This window comes from Aptenodytes patagonicus, chromosome 5 (assembly GCF_965638725.1).
Source record: "Aptenodytes patagonicus chromosome 5, bAptPat1.pri.cur, whole genome shotgun sequence".
Classification (NCBI taxonomy): Eukaryota; Metazoa; Chordata; class Aves; order Sphenisciformes; family Spheniscidae; genus Aptenodytes; species Aptenodytes patagonicus.
In genome coordinates this window covers 66,217,011-66,235,469 of record NC_134953.1, presented here as the reverse complement: position 1 = coordinate 66,235,469, position 18,459 = coordinate 66,217,011, and the positions used below count along the sequence as shown (strand labels likewise).

General features: G+C 43.2%; 1 protein-coding gene across 1 annotated transcript in view; it reads right to left on the bottom strand.

Annotated features, from left to right (window-relative positions):
* Window positions 1-18,459, bottom strand: part of TRABD2B (TraB domain containing 2B) — a 297,330-nt gene that overhangs the window by 214,707 nt on the left and 64,164 nt on the right. The window lies entirely within an intron of this gene.

The window sequence follows — 18,459 nt, the reverse complement described above, 5'->3', positions numbered from 1 at the left end:
AACACCTCATAGGATAAGACAGTGCTCATGGGCAATAAGGGTGGGCAAACCTTGCTCGGAGACCATGCACTCCTTTTAGGCAGGGCTTATTTTTTGGCTTTTAGCTTGTATGGCAGCTAAGCCATTTGGATCTCAGCCCATGATTGCCTCAGCAATTTGTTAACACAAATAAACAGTAATAGTGAGGTACACAGTAAGGGTTTCAATCAGCACCTTGTGAGCTTGGTAGCACCACCCCAGATTTTAGAAATATTGGTGATTCTACTTCCTACTCAGTGTAATATCTACGAGCACAGTAACCCCCCCTCCTCTTCTTTCAAATACACACCGTCCTTTAGACCTTTGCACTTGTGGAAGTCCAGGGGAGTTTTTTCCCTTTATCTGACTGAGCCTGGATCAGGCCTCAACTTGGCAAGGGAAACACTCTGAGCACACACAAAAATGTACATTTTGGAAGAATCCTGACTTGTTTTCTTAAAGAAGAAAATTCTGCAGAGCACAGGACAGGAAATAATGTGCTCATGGGTGGCTTCCTCCTCCAAAGCAGCTTATACGCTGCAGCTGAGACAACACATACGGCGGCACTAGACTGGAGTTTCCCCAGATCCCTCAAATGGGGTTTCACAGCACTAAGAGAGCTGCATCTGGAGGTAAAGAAGGTTTTTTGAGGTGTGTCCAATGAAGGTGGAAGAATTCAGTACTCTTCTTCATAAGCTGGAGGTGGTTTTCTCAATGGGATGTGCTGCTTGCTCTCTGCTTTGAGAAGTGATGTCTGCTTTTCAGTAGGCTATTTGACATATTTTCATTCTCTGTGGTTTCCTCACAGAAACCAGACACAAAGCCAGTGATAGATAGCCCCGTACCAGAAGGCCATTTCAGCAGCCTACACGGCGTTGCCATACAGAGAGGAGGACGCTCTGCCCATGAAGTCAAACACAGCGCTGAAGATTGATCTCTTCTGGAATTCCTGTCTGATGCACTGACCATTAAGTTATGCAAACATGCTAATTCGCAATGCAGAATAAAGCAACTGCCTCCTGCCTTTCCAAGGAATGTTTAATTTGGGGCCCAGCAGGGAGAAGGCTTTCTGTTAACATGAACATTTTGTTAGTTTTAGAAACAGGGAATGTAAACTACAATGGAAAGAGTAATGAATGAATATTGAGAAGGAAGCTCAAGGTTAAAATGTGTGTCCTCCAATAAACCAAAATGTGTCCAAGGGGTTAGAAACACAGGCAGATGGACTTTAAAGGTAAGAATTATTTTATTCTTTTGCAAAAGTCTGAAGTGTGCCAGGAGGATTATTTGTGGTCCACTGTGCCTTAAGCCCAGATCTCCAAAGTAAGCAGGAGCTCTTACTGAACAGGGATTAGGCACCTAAGTATCTCAGAAGATCTGAGCCTCTGCTCACAACTCTTTATGGCATTGTACCTATTGGCAGGTACTGTACAAACCCAGACAAAAAAACGTACCTGCTCAGAAGATCTGATAATTTAAATAAAGAGTGGATGAAAGGACATGTTTGCACTTCCTTGGGGCTGCAGTCAGACTGCTGAAGGTGGGCCAAGATGACGCAGGAATTTCCAAAGGTCATATAGAGAGACTGTGGCAGACCTTGGAAAAACTACTCAATGTTTAATCACTATTTTCCTTACACTCATTCCCTTCCCTGGCTCAACGTCTTTAGCGCTCTGTCCACTTAAAAACGTCTTGTCCCTAAAAACAGCGGGCATATCGTATGATCACGGCTCTTATCCTGGTATCTAATTTGATCCTCAAAGAGGAACAGCGGCAGAGAGAACACAGCAGGAGAGACACTGGTGTCCACACAACAGAGCTACCAGGACACCCATCACACCTTCAGCTTTCAGCGAGGACAATCCACTCCGCACCTCCTGTGCTTCTCGAATCTACAGTGCAATGAACTGATGATTTGCTAGTGTGCCTCCAGTGCCCCCAACATCCTTTCATTTCCCAGAACCAAGCTGCCACAAAGAACTCATCCATCGCACTCTCCAGATTAGCACCCCACTTTTTTCTCCAGCTGCAGAGGCCAAGCGTGGATCCCTGCCCGAGAGGCCGGACTCCGTCCTGTTCTTAACTCTCTTTGCCCCCATCCAGAAGCACACTGTCAGCACAGCCCACAGCACTCTGCTTACACAACACAACTGAGGTGAGAGGGGTTTTCCCTTCTTCCCTCTCCCAAAATTGTCAAGTGCTTTCTGCTAGATCAAAGGAGAAGCAAATTAGTCAATCACACCACTAATGCAGCAGTGGCACGTCAGCTTCCCAGAATGTCTATGTGAGCGTTGCCAGCTAACTGCTGGTGTAACCTACTTCTACAAGCAGAGCTATCCATCATCCCTGACATAAACCATTAAGCTTGGACAAAGAGGCCCCTCCAGCCCAGCGCTGTTGTCTCTGGAGCAGAAAAGCCACAGTAAATGTGATGCCCCAACACCACGTTTGTTGGCTCAGTCCTGGCTGGGCCAGGGAGAGAAGGCTAGAGCACACAACAGTCACCAGCAGGTGCCCAACAAGGTTCAGATACCCCGCGCTGCAGCAACATGGGCAAAAAGCACTGCAATACCACAGCTCGATGTTATCACACATACGCTGTGTCAGGCAACTTTCCTGAGCAGTGCTTGGCATCCTTGCCCCCTTTCCTGTCACATCTGGACTTCTGGCTTTATTGGGAGCGATGACAACCATGCTGTCATCTGGGGCAGCTGCTCTGGGCAGCAGTGCAGTCGGTGAGTCCCAGCACTGCCACTGCTGCTCAAGCCCTGTGACCACATATCAGCCAGGGCGCAAATTCCACATGCCTGTGTACACCTCTCTGGCCAAAAATACCTTCCTCCCTCTCCCCTTGCCTCCTTTTAAAGCTTCATGGGCTTGACGAGTTGGTTTTGGCTAAGCTTTATAAATCATTTTGTTATTTCTCTTCTGTGTGTGTGAACACAGAAATAAAGTGATGTGAGGGGCAGGAAATTCTTCTGGTTTATGTCTTTGGTGTTCGGCTGGATGTGCAAAGTGGGTGAGAAGGAACTTAATCACGGTGGTTTTGAGGTTTTGAGACTATGGGGAACAGACTAAACTGCTTCCTGACCCTGATTTACATTAAGAGTTGAATCTAATGGTACAAATATCTCTGTAGTGATGAACCCCTTCTGTAGCTACACCAACAATCAATTTGGCATCTTCTCCTTTCCTTTCCCCAACTGCTTTTATAGCAAAGACACAGTAACAAAACAGACATCTTTTTTTAATAAACAGACCTAACTCCTTGTTATTACACGATAACCAGCCCCAGGATGTTATCAAAACAGAGCCACACGTGTTGCTAGCAGCAGGCACACCATCTCCAGCCCTGCGCTCAAGCACTGTCAAACACCCTTCTTCGGAGGTAGCAAACAGCACAAAACCACTTCTGATCAACCCGCGTCCCCAGCTCACATCGGCGTGCCTAAAAATAAACATGTTGCGGCCTGACAAGTAATTATATCTCATTGGCACCCAGCACTGTTCTCACAGGGTGGAGACAGGAGGCCAAGGCGAGGGGATCTGCTACCAGTCCGTCCTCCCGCAGCTTCCCAGCAGCAAGGCAGGAGCTGGCGGAGAGGAGGGGTACGCCACGCTATGCCAAAGCTGAGCAGTACTTGCACTCTCTGCTTGCACTCAGCACGAGTTAAAACAATGCTGTCATCTTCACTCGTTGTTGGAAGAACAGCATTGTTGCGCTGAGGCCAAGCGAGCCCCTGAAATGGCACTCTGGTGAGGATCTGTCCCTGCTTATCTTGAACCCCATGCCTTTCAGGGCACTTAGAGACCAGCTCACAGTGCCTAAAACAGGTATGCAAGAAAAATAATCCCCTGTGGCTCCTGATTCTTTTACAAGCAGTTCAGGCCAGTGCTGCTGATGGATGCTTAGGTGGTTGCTTTCTGCAGAGTACAGCTCAGGTGGCGGAGTTTGTGTCTCGAGAGCAGAGCAGCATAAAAAATGAGAAGTCTCCTACAAACAGGCCTCTGCTGCATGACACCAATTGCTCTCAGCCAAGAATTATTGTGAGTGGAAAGCTCAAGTGGAGTTTGGTTCAAGCTTAATGAATTATGTTCATTTTCCAGCACATTGTTTTGGCTGATAAATCACAGCTTCATGCACCATTAGCATGTAGTGATTGGAATATTTAATCGAAGGCCAGCTTTTTGTATCATTTACCTTTGAGAAACCAGATTTGCTCGCTGGAACAGTTTTGAACCATTACGCATGCTTATCAGCAAAAATCTTTGCTTTATGTCAAGTGTTGCAATATTTAAAGCCCTTATAGCCAAGCAAGGTTTGGGAAAAATGAGTGGCTCACTTAGCTTGACAAATGCAAAAGGATTTGTGATGTTATTTGAAAGGATTGCAGGCAAATCAAATAAAAATTAGAAGGAGAACAAACAATTCTGCATTTACAATCAATTATTATAAATGCTTATTTGTTTTGGGTTTGGATCTCCGAGTAAAATCAAGACCCTTTTGTTCTAGATGCTGTAAGACATTGTTTTGAAGACAGAGAGCATTATTTTTGGCAATTTTATCTGCTCAGAGGATGCCTCTCTGGCAGTAGCCTCCTCTCCCCACTCCCCGTCCCCCCCCCCCCCCCCCCCCCGAGTCACCTCTTTGAGTCCTAAAGTATACACTACAAGGCTGCCCTCGATGCAAATAGGAGCTCTCTAGCCAGAAAGTGTTTTGGTGCCTGACGAGAAACCCAGTCCTCATCTGAGTGATCAGGATGGATCAGATGTGGAGGGGTTCAGCCACCCTGCAGCACGGTCCGTTGGCAGGGACCCTAAACTCAGCCCTGCCTGAGAGCAGCAGTGGACAGAGAGCATCTTCTCATGCCCTCTTTAACTCACCATGTAGGCAGCCATGAAACAGTTGGCAAGAAGACTCTCTGCACTTGAACACACTTTCCTCTTGTATCTATTTTACTTGAAAAAGGGGAGAGAAAAAAGCCTCACTTGTTTCTGCCTCATGCTCTCATAACCCTGAGGAAAAACTGTTTGGAAATGGTTTGTCAACAAAAGTATAGAACTATCAAAGGCTAAAAATTAAAAACACCTCCTACAGAAGGGTGAATCAAAGGTATGTAAAACTGAATACAAATCTGAACTTAAACAGGGTTTCATAACTCCCTCCTGAGTACAATTTGTGCTCCTGGATAGGAATGAAGTCTCATATTTCCAGAGAAGTGGGTGCTTTTGTTTGCTTCTTGAAATGCTTGGTTGAACAGCAGTGCAGAGCTGTAAAAATAGGTTTATTTTAATGTGCTTTATGGGTCTGATTGTTAACAGAAAAGGCCCGAGGGCTGTGTGAGTTTGTGCTTGTGCACTTCTGCACTAAACTTTTATGTGTGTGATCTCCCACGCTGTGTAAATGGTGTATGTGGCCACATGAACCACTTGTTGTGACCCAAACAAGCTTCTGTTCAGGCACAGCGACAACAACCACAGTGACAGTGTGGTGACCATTGGCACCCACGTGCTACTGGATCTCCACCTTCCAAAACTCAGGCACTAGGCACCTAGAAGCACAGGCAAGGTTGTACACATGCAGAATATATAGGTACAACTGAAACAACATTGGGCAGTGAAGGGGTAAATGTTTCTACCTGTTGTTCCCCTCGTAAGTCATATTTTCCTTGATCTCGTCTTCCCCCAATTGCTGAACGGCCCCTTCTCTCCAATTTTTCCTGCCTTTAAACCTATAGCGAGAACCCCAGATGTGAACTCCCAAACTTTTGGGGTTTTCAAATCCATGTACAGATCCAGTCTGGATCCAGTTAAGTCAGATCTCCTGCTGTGAATCAAAACAAGAAAGACAGTGCTCAGCTTTCTGATGACAGCGGTGCTATCAATCTGGCCCTGGACCTGATTTCTCTGTTTCAGTCCACTCTGCTTATGAGCATTTGCCTTTCAAGGCAGATGCAAAGAACTCTTCCCAAATGAAGAAAAGGAGATGAAGCCCACTTGAAATAGCAGAAATCACAATACCAGACCATATACCTTCAGCCAACAGCTGCATGTTGCAACTTGCAAACATGTCACTAAAGGGCTGTCATCCCCAGGTGATGGGGGATATCAGCCTGATCCTACAGCAGGTCTGTAGGTCTGCAGGGGTCTCCAAACTACCACATGTGGCTCCAGAGACATCAACAGAATAGTCAAAAGCTAGCATCCATCTCACACTTTCCTGATACTTTACATCAACGTTACGATGCTTAGCACAGTAAACAGATTTGTTTGAAATGAATGGTGCTTGGCACACAGCGGAGAAATAAAAATAAAATTAATTTCATTTTTTCCATGGTGACAGTTCTTCAGCTCACCCAAGTTGAGTTTTCCGGAAAGCTAAGTACTTTCTACCATAACTGTTCTTGTTGGACTAGAAGATGGCAATGTCTTTCGTTTCTTATTCAAAGAAAAAGGAATGGAATTAGTTTGCTAAAGGCTTCCAGTTCCTAGAGGGCAGGCATGCTGATATGCTTTCCAGACCTTGGCATAGTCTTCTTATATTTTCCCTGGAAAATGTTTTCACCCAACAAAATCTCCTGGTTTTGAACTGCTGTAGCAGGGCTTGACCAGAACCCAGAAGCCACCTACAGAGAAGAGATCTCTGACTTGTGCACCGTGCTCAAAGAGCTGTGGAAATCCACAAACATCCATGTCCTACGTCTCCTGAGTTTCTGATCAGTCTAGAAGACATTCTCTAAATTGTCTTCCCTCTTCTCTTGAGGGGCTAATCATCATCTTTGCCTATCTGATCAATTGGTTCTTTCTTCTAAATCCCCTATCAAGGATACCGCAGGCAGAAGCTAGACAGAAAGCAGATGACACAGCCTCACATGTAAGATACTCAGTGTGATAGGCAAAATGAGGTTTGTATTTTACTGAATCTGGCAATCTCTCTCTGTATTGGTTTTGACAACAGTTTTATTGGGAAGGTTCCTCAGGGCCAGGACAAAGGTTTTCTTCACAGTCAGAGATAGGGGACCCCATCCTTCAGGATACCCAGGGAATCAGAGACTTTGGTTCAAATCTGCCTAGCTCAAAGGAGGTGTCAAAAAAGCCCTACAAGTTGTGTGTTCACCTCTGAACTTGTGCAGGATGGACAGATCTCCCCTTCCGACTGATCAAAAATTTCATCCTGAACTGGAGTAATTTTCCCAGAGCTTTATCAAAACTAATATGCTTCTCCCAAAAGCTTCCATGTCAAAGAATGAGCATTTTCCAGCAACATCAATGAAAACATTTTTCAGCAAGTTTCCTCCCATCTCTCTGATGTTATGTGCATTTCACTCCCATATTCCTATGAAAAGAGCAATGAGGTTTGCATCTCATTCTGCCGGGAGACCAGGGAGCTCAGGCAGATTGCTCTGTGACCTGCTTGGTGGCAATGCCAAAGAATTCATGTCCTGAGTTCGCATCACTCACTCTGAATCCTTAGATGTACTCGTTCTCTAAGGAACATTAGCCTGAAATGTCTAACCACAGACCTGGAAATGATTTTAAATATATTATAACAAATGTGGTTAATCACACCCACTCTCTTATAGTATGGCCTGTAAAACAAGAATAGAGAGTGAAGAGGACTTCCTACTTCCCATATACTGGCAGCAAATGCATTTCCTGTGTTACAGAGCTATACATTTCACTGGGAAGGGATGCTCTCTAGTGGTTAGAGCATGAGACTGGAAAAATGAGATCTTAAAAATTTCACTTCCTGTCTCTCCTATCGGTATGCTGCATATTAGGAGGCAACTCATCCCATCTCGCTGTGCCCTGGTTTCCCTACACATCTGTGGCTCGCAGCAACCCCTCTGCTATATGGGGAAGGCTTAAATGACATTTGCAAATATTCGGAGGGGAGGTTTTAGGTTAAAGCTAATCACTATCGCCAAGTTGCATTAGGTCAGAGTGAAAATGGGAAAAGGTGAAAACTGGTATGAAGAAAGAGAGAAGGGTCTGAAATGCTCCTGTCAGATCTTCCCCCCCTTTTTATTTTAAGTCACGGAAACAGTTCTTTAACTTGATTGCTCCTTATCTTTACCTAAGGCATCACAGATTTTTATATAATTAAAATTTGCTCGACAATTGCCAAGGATTTACAATGTGAAATGTTTCAATTTTTCTTATATTATGTCTTGGCATCAAAGAATCTGCACTAGTTTCCTAAGTATGGGATAAAGATGATTTCTAGTGGGAGACAAATGAATCAAGACCTTGACACCCCTATTTTTTTTCTTTCTCTCTCTTTTTCTTTTCCTTTCCTTCTTTTTTTTAATACATCTGGTTATTATTGAACAGAGGCTTTCATGTTTTAATGATAAATTGTCTTCTCCCGCTGTAACAATGTCCCCAGACGGCTTGTCTTGGCTGAAATGTCTTCTAAGAGCATCTGCTTTTGATCTATAGGGGTTTTAAATCTTTGGATCTAATCTCTAGCCTGACTGACTTGAAAGCTGATTTCCACAAAAGCAGAGTGTGAAACTTGTAGAAAACCTTAGTAGAATCACTTGAAATTGTTTAAAAGACTGTATTGACAATAGTCAGTATGTCCTCATGACTTTTTTCTGCATATTTACATATATACACATATATAAAAAAAATAAGAAAGAGACATAAGAAAGGAATTTCTTTTAACAAATGCTTCAGTGGTATTTCCATGTAATCTGCATATGTTGTGGCTTAATGCTCCAATAAAGAAGGACTGGAAGCTTTCCAGAGCACAACATTTATACCATGTATATCAATTAAGATAATTGTCAATTATATTGATATGTCAATTAAAGTCAAGTGACTTTTAAAAGAGTTATGCCTGCTATTAATTTAGTTATATGCATACACTGTAAGTGTATTTATAGGGGTTGATCTTAAGTTTTTCAATATTGTTCACATCCAGTACATCCAGCACATATTCACCATGTTCATTTTGCTCTTTCTGGTTCACTTTAGGCTGCAGCTCACCAAGCACTAAAAAGACAGAGAAGACAAAACCCAGCACAGAGCTCTCCCTTGGTGGCATGGTGTTGGCACACTGTCTGCCTTCATCTGAAGCATGCCAAGTAGATTTTTATTTCACCCCAGCACAAATGAAAATAGGAGCTGGCTAGTATATGCATGAGATTTCTGTGGCTAAGTAGAAACCATTGTGGTCAAATGAAAGAGAACCTCGTAATACTGCGATGTATGTACACATTTGTGTGTGTTTGTGTATGTGTATGATAAATATCCTCCAAGAGTTCATTTGTCTGTCAAACCCTACACAGTATATTGAAATGCATTAACAACAGTGACAGACAGACCCTAAAGGGCTGAGAGTTTAGGTTTTGCTGGGATTAAACTGAAGTTAGGACAAATTCAGGATAGTTTGAGCAGAAAAGCTCTTCTGCATGAACCTTCTGGTTAGAATATAATGGAAGCCAGACCCCAACCTCCCTGGCTTGAGGTTTGCAAAACCAAATCATAACAACTGATGAGGTTTTGCTAAACCAAAGCACCCCTGTTTTCTCATCACAAAGATGAGACAAAAGGGGAATCTTTATTCAACCTTTTACTCCTCGCACCTTAGCAGCAGTGCTGAAATAGAACCAAATGAAGATATATCTCCATTATCTCCCATTTAGAGTCTACATTTCCAAAGCGATAATCTTGGTAGTCAGCTTTGAAAGCCCCAGAATGCAGCCTCTCCCAGGCCATCCATAGATTTCCCCAAAGTTCATGGCTGAAAATGAATTTTCAGAGGCTCCCCAAAACTTCTGTTTCTGTGGCTGACTGGGCCAGAGGCATGATGGAAACAACAATTTCATAACCTTTCAGCACTGCTGCTTCTATCCAAACCCTAACTCCAAAGCAGGGACGGGATGTGAGAAGCAATCAAAAACAACATTGGAAAAACACGAATCCATCCTAGTAGTAAGGCTCAGCTTGGCTTTGGGTTTGGTCCCAGGCATGAGGAAATATTCAGGGAAAGTGGAGTTATTTCCTCAGATTCATTTGCCCATTTCTCATTAGCAAAGCATTTTGATACTCTGCAATCCAATGCCTAGCCATGGTTTGTGACTCCTTTTTAAGAAAATCGAGTGAATTATTTCTAGGATGTTATAAAACTGGACTGATAGAATAAATATGTGGGATGGAAATAGGCAAGAAGCCTTAAACTGAGCCAAGAGGCTCACTTACTCTAGGAAATGAGCACTGTATAGCACAGAATTTTTCTCTCTCTTGCAAGATGATCATCAAGTGATAAGATTCTCCCTGGACTTGAGCATTAACTGAAGCATCTTGCACTAAGTGAATATTTTATGGAAAACTTACCAAACTGAACCATTATCTACAAGTTCTTCTGTTGTCGCAGTTGTTGTTGTTGCTTTGACCCAACAAAATGTAACATCTGAGCTAACCGGGGAGCCAAGAGTTCAATTTAGGATCCCCTCCCCAGACGTACTTTCTATCATTTTTGCTACAGCTGCTACTAAAGGGTTTGGTTTGTGGGGTGATGAAGGAACCAATATGAAGAAACTCCAGCCACCAAACAGAAATGACAATACAACCCAGCTTTCCTGAGCTAGTTTCTGGCAGAGACATTAGGAACTGTTACTTGTTGCTTTGCTCCAGCCAACCCTAATCAAAGGGAAGATTCAACTGCACATGACCCTAAACTTCTAAATTCAAAACTCAGCCACTGAGTTGTCAGTTTAATTGCATTGCTGTGGATGCCACTATTTTTATCTGATTGTAAATCTCCATGTCACTTAGGGTATCATGTAAAACATTTTTGATGGTGTGTGCAAAGCGTTTGCTCTTAAATACTAAAGCAGAGAAGAGGCCCAAGTGTCTAAGATTACCCCGGTGACAGCGCACACAGAGGTAAAGAACGAGGAGAGGGGATGCAAGGGGGCTCCCTGGGATGCAGGGACAGCAGAAGATGAGACACTTGGTGTTTCCTCCAGACAAAACCCTTGCAAGGAAATGTCTGGAAAGCCTGTCTGTGGCATCAGGAAGGAAAAGCCCAGTGCCTTCCTTACTCTGCCAGATGAGTTTAGAACCGTCTTCAGTCCTTCCACCATAAGGACAGGTCAACCAGAGTGGGTGTCCACAGCCACGTGGCACAGGAGGTCTCTGGCTGCTGCATCGGGTCAGTGTGGAGGCACCCATCGCTTCAACAGGGAGCGTAAAGCTGAACAGCCAGCCACAGCTGGCAGCACACTTATCCCCTCTGTGCTGCGGTATCACTCTGCAGATTTGCTAACTCTCCTGTTGAGTGCAGTTACGCATTAGAACTGCTAATACGCAGTGATTTTGCCTTAAGCTTGAAAGCACCAGAGGTTAAACAGATTTTGATATAAGAGCCTACAAGGAACACTCTATTTAAAAAGCCTATGCATCACTGGCTACAACTGAAAGGATGATGAGTGGTAGGAGGAGATGAAAGGTGGTTCAGACATGGGTATGATGACAACAGTAAAGGGAAATTAAATACACTGCAGGGAAATAGAAGTCATAATCATCTTGGGTTTGCAGCTCATGAACAGTGAAAAGCTTATGTGATGAAACAGCAGGTAGAAGTGCCTTGAGACTCAAGTTTTAAGGCCCCAAGAGTTTAAACTTGACATTCAAGCCTTTTAAAGTTTTATGAGGGCATCCAATAATTCCTCCTGCTCAGCCCCCACCCCCCCGCCTGATGTGCTGGTTGTTTGATTTACACACCTTCCTGAACGTACAATGAATTCCAGGGAAAGCATGCAGAAACCATTGTAGGTCTGTAATTAAATAGCCTTCATGCAGCTTAACCTCTCCAATAATGAATGCCTAGCTGCAATTCAAAAGGCCACTACGCCTTTGGCTGGTGAAAACCGACACAGCCCCACCAAAGACTACAGGATCCAGGACAGTTTTTATCTGGAGAAGTACAACATGGCTGTTCCCAAAATGTTCCCATCTGCTGGATGCAGCCAGGAAAATCTTGCTAATCCACATAGGGCTAATTTATACGCTTGAGCATCCTCCCTTGAAAATTATTAGCCCGACAACACACTCTCTGCCAGCAAAGACTTCACAGCAGAGAACTACAGCTATATCACTTCCACTGCCACCCTCCACTGGTTCCTCTGCCATGCAAGTACGTGAGCTACCCACCAGAAGCCACCTGAAATGCAAAGTGACAACTACAGCTTTACTGACCACGTCAGATTAACCAACAGTACAACAGATCCTATACTTAAAATACCTTTGTGCTAATTTTATACATGTTCTAATTATATTAATGGCTTTTCTAATTACAGCATGCTAATTATACTGAAATTAGACATGATTATGTTAATTATCTAGCTCTGCACTAATGCCACTTTTATTAGATACAAATCTCTTTTTTTAGTCTTAAATAAAACTGTTGATTCTTTAAAAATTATTGAAAGCAGTGAGTGCCCTTTCTTTCCTTTTCCTCACCTTAACCATTATTTCCTGTGTTGTAACTTCAGAAAGTACAGATGGTCAGTGCTTTCAGTCATAGCCATTGAGATCCTCAGCCTGATGAGCACAGTTTGAGAGACCTAGCAGCTGCATCTAGAACACTTCAAGCAGCTTCAGGACTGGCAATAAATCCAGCACACGCATGTCCTGTTCCTTCCCTACTGCCATCACTCACGGTGCCAGGTCAGATAGAGTCCGGGAGATGTTTGCAATCTATACAAACATTTGGAGACTGGTGACACGCAGCCTAGAGTGCTACAGAACACAAGCATCTGTGAACTCTGGAGAATGTGCCCACGATCACAAAAGACAAAATCCAGGCTTCAGAGAAGACAGAGGAGAGCTGCCGTGCCTCAAATCGTGAACACAGACTCAAGAGCCAATATTGTGCTTGAGACATTATGGAAAAGAGAAGTTGTCTGTGTGAAGATCCCATTCATTCAGCAAAAGTCAAGGGAAGGTTGCTTTGTTCCTGGTGTGCAAAAAGATAGTTCAGGACTAAATATCCCTTGGAGCATGCTTGACATTTGGATGAACACAAAGATGGGCAGCATATCTCTCACCCATTATGAGTTACTAGCACATGGGGTTAGGGAGAGAAATCCGAGCTCCAGAAGGGGACAAAGAAGGAGCGTTTTGTAACAGATAATTTTTGAAAAATGGGGACATTTGAAATAGTACATATGGATTATTAGGTAGAAAGAGAGGTGAAGTGCACGTTGGACCTGAATTCCTAACACACTTCCACAGATATTGCATCAGCCTACAGTCAACAGTCAACATTGTCAGACACATCCCAGCATAAGACCTTGATTGTGTTGTGGCAACACTTCGCCAACTTGTAACAAATCATACTGGAATTTTTTTGTGCAAGTGTTTTTCCCAGACAATTTGAACTTCTCATTCAATGCTCTTTACAGCCTCATTTCCTTTGTCCTATCTAACTGTGTTCCCTTTGGATCTACCTGTCTCAGTAGCTCTCTGGCAACTTTTAACCCCCTAGGCCAGTTTCCATCAAAATGATGGGAGAGTCAGGCCACTAACTCCTACATCTTTCATGAAGAGAAATAACCAAACACAGGAGGAAAAAAATCTGCTAAAAATCACTAAAGAAACAGCATGGCTGCAGCACAAAATCAACCCTTACTAGGCACTGAGAATCCAGCCAAAAATAACTTCCAGTAGAAATTTGGTCACAGTGGGTCAAACCTTCAAAGAACAACAACAACTTGATACAGAACAAAAAGGTGATGATGATTCTGCTCAGCATCTACAAACACAGTCCTGTATGGCTGTGTATAGATACACCGTGCCCAGGGGAGAGATTTTAGTAGCCATATGGCTCCGAACATCAGGCCTGATTCTGTATGATCCATTGAAACTACACTTTTTTTTTTTTTTGCAGATGTATCCTTGTCACAGCTCCGGGTATTCAGGATGTCCCTATAAACCTACTTCTGGTATCTCAGCTGCCTAACAGCCTCGCTGCACCCATGAGACGCAGGTTTTGCCTTCCAGTGTCAACACACCCTTAACATGCCCAAGAGCTCAAGTGCTTCAAGCACGCAAACTGGGACAAAGTCAACAAACAATAAGGGCCATGCTTCTGCTCTTCAAAGTGTGAGCCAACTCTGCCTTTGATGCTATACACAGTTTCCTTGTTCTTGTTTTTCTAATTCCTGCACATCTGATTGCAACATATGGCCAGTTTCAGCAATTGACAAAATATTTCCTTTTCTATTCTATTTATGTCACAGCTTTCTGGAGCCACAGATCACTTCGACCTAGCAAATGACAGCTGAGAAGCAGTGATGTGCCCTCTGCGTTTAAAAACAAAACACAACAGGAACAGCAGAAACTCAGCTTCTCTCACCCACAAATTTCCATCACTTCATGCTGGATGGCTGCTGTGTTGTTTTATTCTGGTTTTGATGATCCCCTTTTCACTTGTGATCTGGCCAAGATATAGACAGACAGATACTGGGAGCATCTGAAAGAGATTACCACTGTCTGCTGCTCTATGAGAGGCTCCAGATAACTGACAGACAGGGCAGAGGAAAGGGGCTGAAAAGATACACCGCTCATTAATAGCTTGAATACTCACAGGGCTGTATATTTAAACCAAATTGTGTTAAAATTTGTTATTCACTCCCCACCTGACTTATCCCTAAAACTCCCCAATGAGAGGTCCAACCTAAACTCCTACTGCAATTATTATCATAATTTCCTAACTCTCATATTATACTTTCCTCAGTAGATCTCACAGCACATTTACAAAGAAAGTCGGTGTTTTTTTCCCCATTTCAGAGGAGAGGTGACTTACCCAGGGCCACCAAAGTACACCAGTGGCAGGACTGCAAACACAACCCAGGTCTACTGGGGCACGTATTAAACGTGACCTGGGACATCTCACATACTGAGAACGAGAGTCACCAACTGGCTGCTGCCTCTCATAAGTACGTGTTTTATAGACACGGACGCACGTTGCTTATCAGTGGGATCACCAGCAGCATCAAGAGAGGCTTTGCAGGAGCTAACTCCTGAAGAACAAACTGGAGACTTGAGGGAACTTCATTTTTTCAAACTGGGACAATTTGCAAGCACAGGATGGAATACTCTTCCTGTTAGAAACCAACATGATCCCATTGACCTTAATTACGTATTTCATATCCCTCCAAACAAGAGGCAAAACACAGTTGTAGTGGCCTGGGGATCAAACAGAGGAAGAACATGTTAATCCCATATAAAGTTAATTGGAAAAGAGTCTTCCTGAAAAATTAAAAAAGAAAAATCAAAAAAATCTCACTGCAATGATTGCTTGGGTGTGTTGTGTTCCCTTTTACTCCAGAGACCAAATTCCCTGCTTAAATCTTCCACAAAGCACCAGGGTGGTCGTTGTTTCACGGGGCTCTCTGGCCAGTGAGCCTGAGGAGAGGTTTCTGTAGCTGGGAGCTCGATCCACAGAGGTTAACCAAACTACAGCTCCAAAGGGGATATTATATAAATGTACCCAAACTGAAACATTACCCTTTTTTTCCCTTTTTCCTGAAACATCTTCCTTTTCAGGATTTTTGAGACAAACAAACATTTTCCCTCCGCTTTCAAGAAGCAGACCCTTCCCCACAATAAAAAAAGCAACTGAAAGCGTGTTTAGTTTTGCCATTTTTGAGGCCTCTCACTGGCTCTGGGGAGAGAGGGCAGCCCCCCTGCACCGGGTCCAGGCTCGCTGCCGTGCACCGCCTCCAGAGCACCAGCCACAGCTATGCTGGCCCGTGCCCAGGCTGGAAAAGCCAAAGCTGCTGCTCCTCTGAGTTTCCCTTCCCATCCAGCACTGCCCACGTGCGCGGGTTGAGGAATGCAGCAGCTCTGTGGACTCTTAGTGTGGGTTGCCCGCACTAGTTTGGCACACCATTTGGGCAGCATACTTACACATGAATCCTTTTTTTTTTTTCCTTTTTTCATAATTTACGGAAAAATATAGAAAATTTTATTTGACAGAGCAGCAAGCTTTAACATTGCGGGAGCTTTATTTATCTTACTCCCATAATTTTCCCCTGCTGTGGCATTAGGTGGGGGGAAAGGAAGGAGAAAGTTACTTTTCGAATTGCAGTGAGATCTTTCCAGATTCCATCACTCCATTTATTCCCCTGGCCTCCTGAAAGTAAGACAGTGTGCAAAGGTTTTGCCTTGCAGGAAGAACTTCAATTGGATTTGCTAGTAAAATCTATGGAAGTTTCTTAGATGGGAATAAAAAGTGATTTTTCGATCGTCCTTGACCTTTTGGGTTTTTTTCTTTTTAGGTTGGAATAGGAAAACCTTAGTCATTCTCAAGAAATTCACTGAGACTTGTTGAGATATAAAAGACTGTATGACTGAAAGAAGCATATAAGCATTAGGCCTCTGTTCATAAAACAGAGAAAGAAATAAACAGCAATTCATTGGAGAAATGTATTGGAATAATCTCATCCCAAAATCCTGGGGACTCTTTTCCCCATATGATATCGCCTGTGATTTTGTTTTCTGTTTGGAGAGCACCATGTCCAGGGATTTTCCAGATCCAGCTCCAGGGAAGCAGATTTCATTGGGGAAGTCTAGAATTCAGTGGAATTTTAGGAGCTGCCAATGATTTCTTGCCAGAATCTTTTAAAATTTTGTGACTTTTTTTTTTGCTTGCTTTTCTATCGAATGGAATTTCCTACTTTTTCCTCCCATTATTTTTTCCTTGTCACCTAACAGATATGTTTTTTCACAATATTTTATTTGAAATATTTTTTTCTCTCCCCAAGAAACAGTAATAGTCTGAATTTTTCTACCAGCTGTAATGAGGATAGCCCACATCAAACTTTCAGAGTTCAAATATCAGCTGACATTGTTGAAATCCAAAGCCATTTTTCAACAGGATGAATCTTCACTGATGTTAGATGTGCAACAATAAGTCAGATATAAAGCTGTATCGAGAAACTTGCTGCCTGTAAGGTCCTGGCTCAGGAATAGTAGTTCTACACCATTAAAAATTGAAGAAACTACCTTCTCTGGTATTTTGGGGCTTTTTTTTCATAGTCATAAACTCTTAACACTGTATTACATAAGCTGTCACTATTCCCTTCACCTTGGACAACTTTGTATTTTGGCTGAGACTCATTCCAGGTAACTATTGCTGCCTAGTACGTAAGTCTTAAATTTAAGGGGGATATCTACATTCTTCCCAGGTTCACTGGAGAAAGACAGACCTTGCCAGAAATTATTCAGATCAAGGGTGGTCTCAGTCACCTATCTTTGGATGAAAGAAATTCCACCAGGAGACATGTATTTCTCTCCCTTGATTACAGGAGAAAGAAAAAATTACTGTGACTAGAGACTCCACCTTTCTACAGCTCAAGTTAAGACAGATGTATCTAAAAGTGTCACTCCTACTAAAGTCGCTGAAAAGTCCCCATGGGGGAATGGACAGAGAAGCAGCAAAATTCCTACCCCTGGAGATTTTCAGAGCTGAACTGGGCAAGGCCCTGAGCAATCTGACCCAACTTTGAAGTCAGCCCTGCTTGGAGCGGGGTATTGGACTGGAGATTCGCAGAGCTCCCTGCCAACCTGAATTATTCCATGCATTTATGAAAGCAGCTTTACAGAACCTGGCATTACAGAGAGATGTGCACAAAGTGCCCCATCAAAACATTTTCCAAACCACATAAAACAGGTACCATTACCAAATTCGCAGAAGAGCGCATGAGTTGCCAGATCAGGCCCTTCCAGGTAATCAATCAAATTCATTATCCTCTTCCTGCAGTGGCCATTGGCAGAGGTTTCAGAGAGAAGTGTGTGGAGCCCCACAATAAATGGCTTTAGAATAACACAACCAAAGGAGAAATTCCTTCCTAATCCCAGGCAGCCAGTAATGGGTTGATGCCCTGAAGCATATGGGTTATTATCCTCATTAGATTTACACCTATGCAGCGTCACTGGGGATGTTCTCATTGCCCATGCCAAGGACATGTTTTCTTGGCACACATCTGAGGTGATACAGAGCTTGCTCAGGCCTTTGCTACTCAAGCTAAGCTACTGCATGCCAATAAAATCTTTACACCACACCATCTTGCATTAGGCAATATATATTTGTACAGTCTGTGTGGTAACAGTAAGGGTTTTTTTTTTAAAAGGCAGAAGTATGTAATAAATGACATCCCTTCAAACACACACAGACTTTACATTTCAGCACCTTCTGCCTTACAGTCCTCCTACAACCTCAGCTCCTATATTTTGTTATGAAATTTATGGGTTTATGCATACCAAAATTGTGTGTGTGTGGACTGTTACCACCAGGGTGGTCTTGGAGAAAAGAAGCAAATAAGATGCTCAAATTTGATTACAGGATATAATAAAAGTCAAGACTTCTTACAGCTCATTCTCATATAGTCCCTTGGAAGAAGAAGAAGAAAAAAGTCTTTC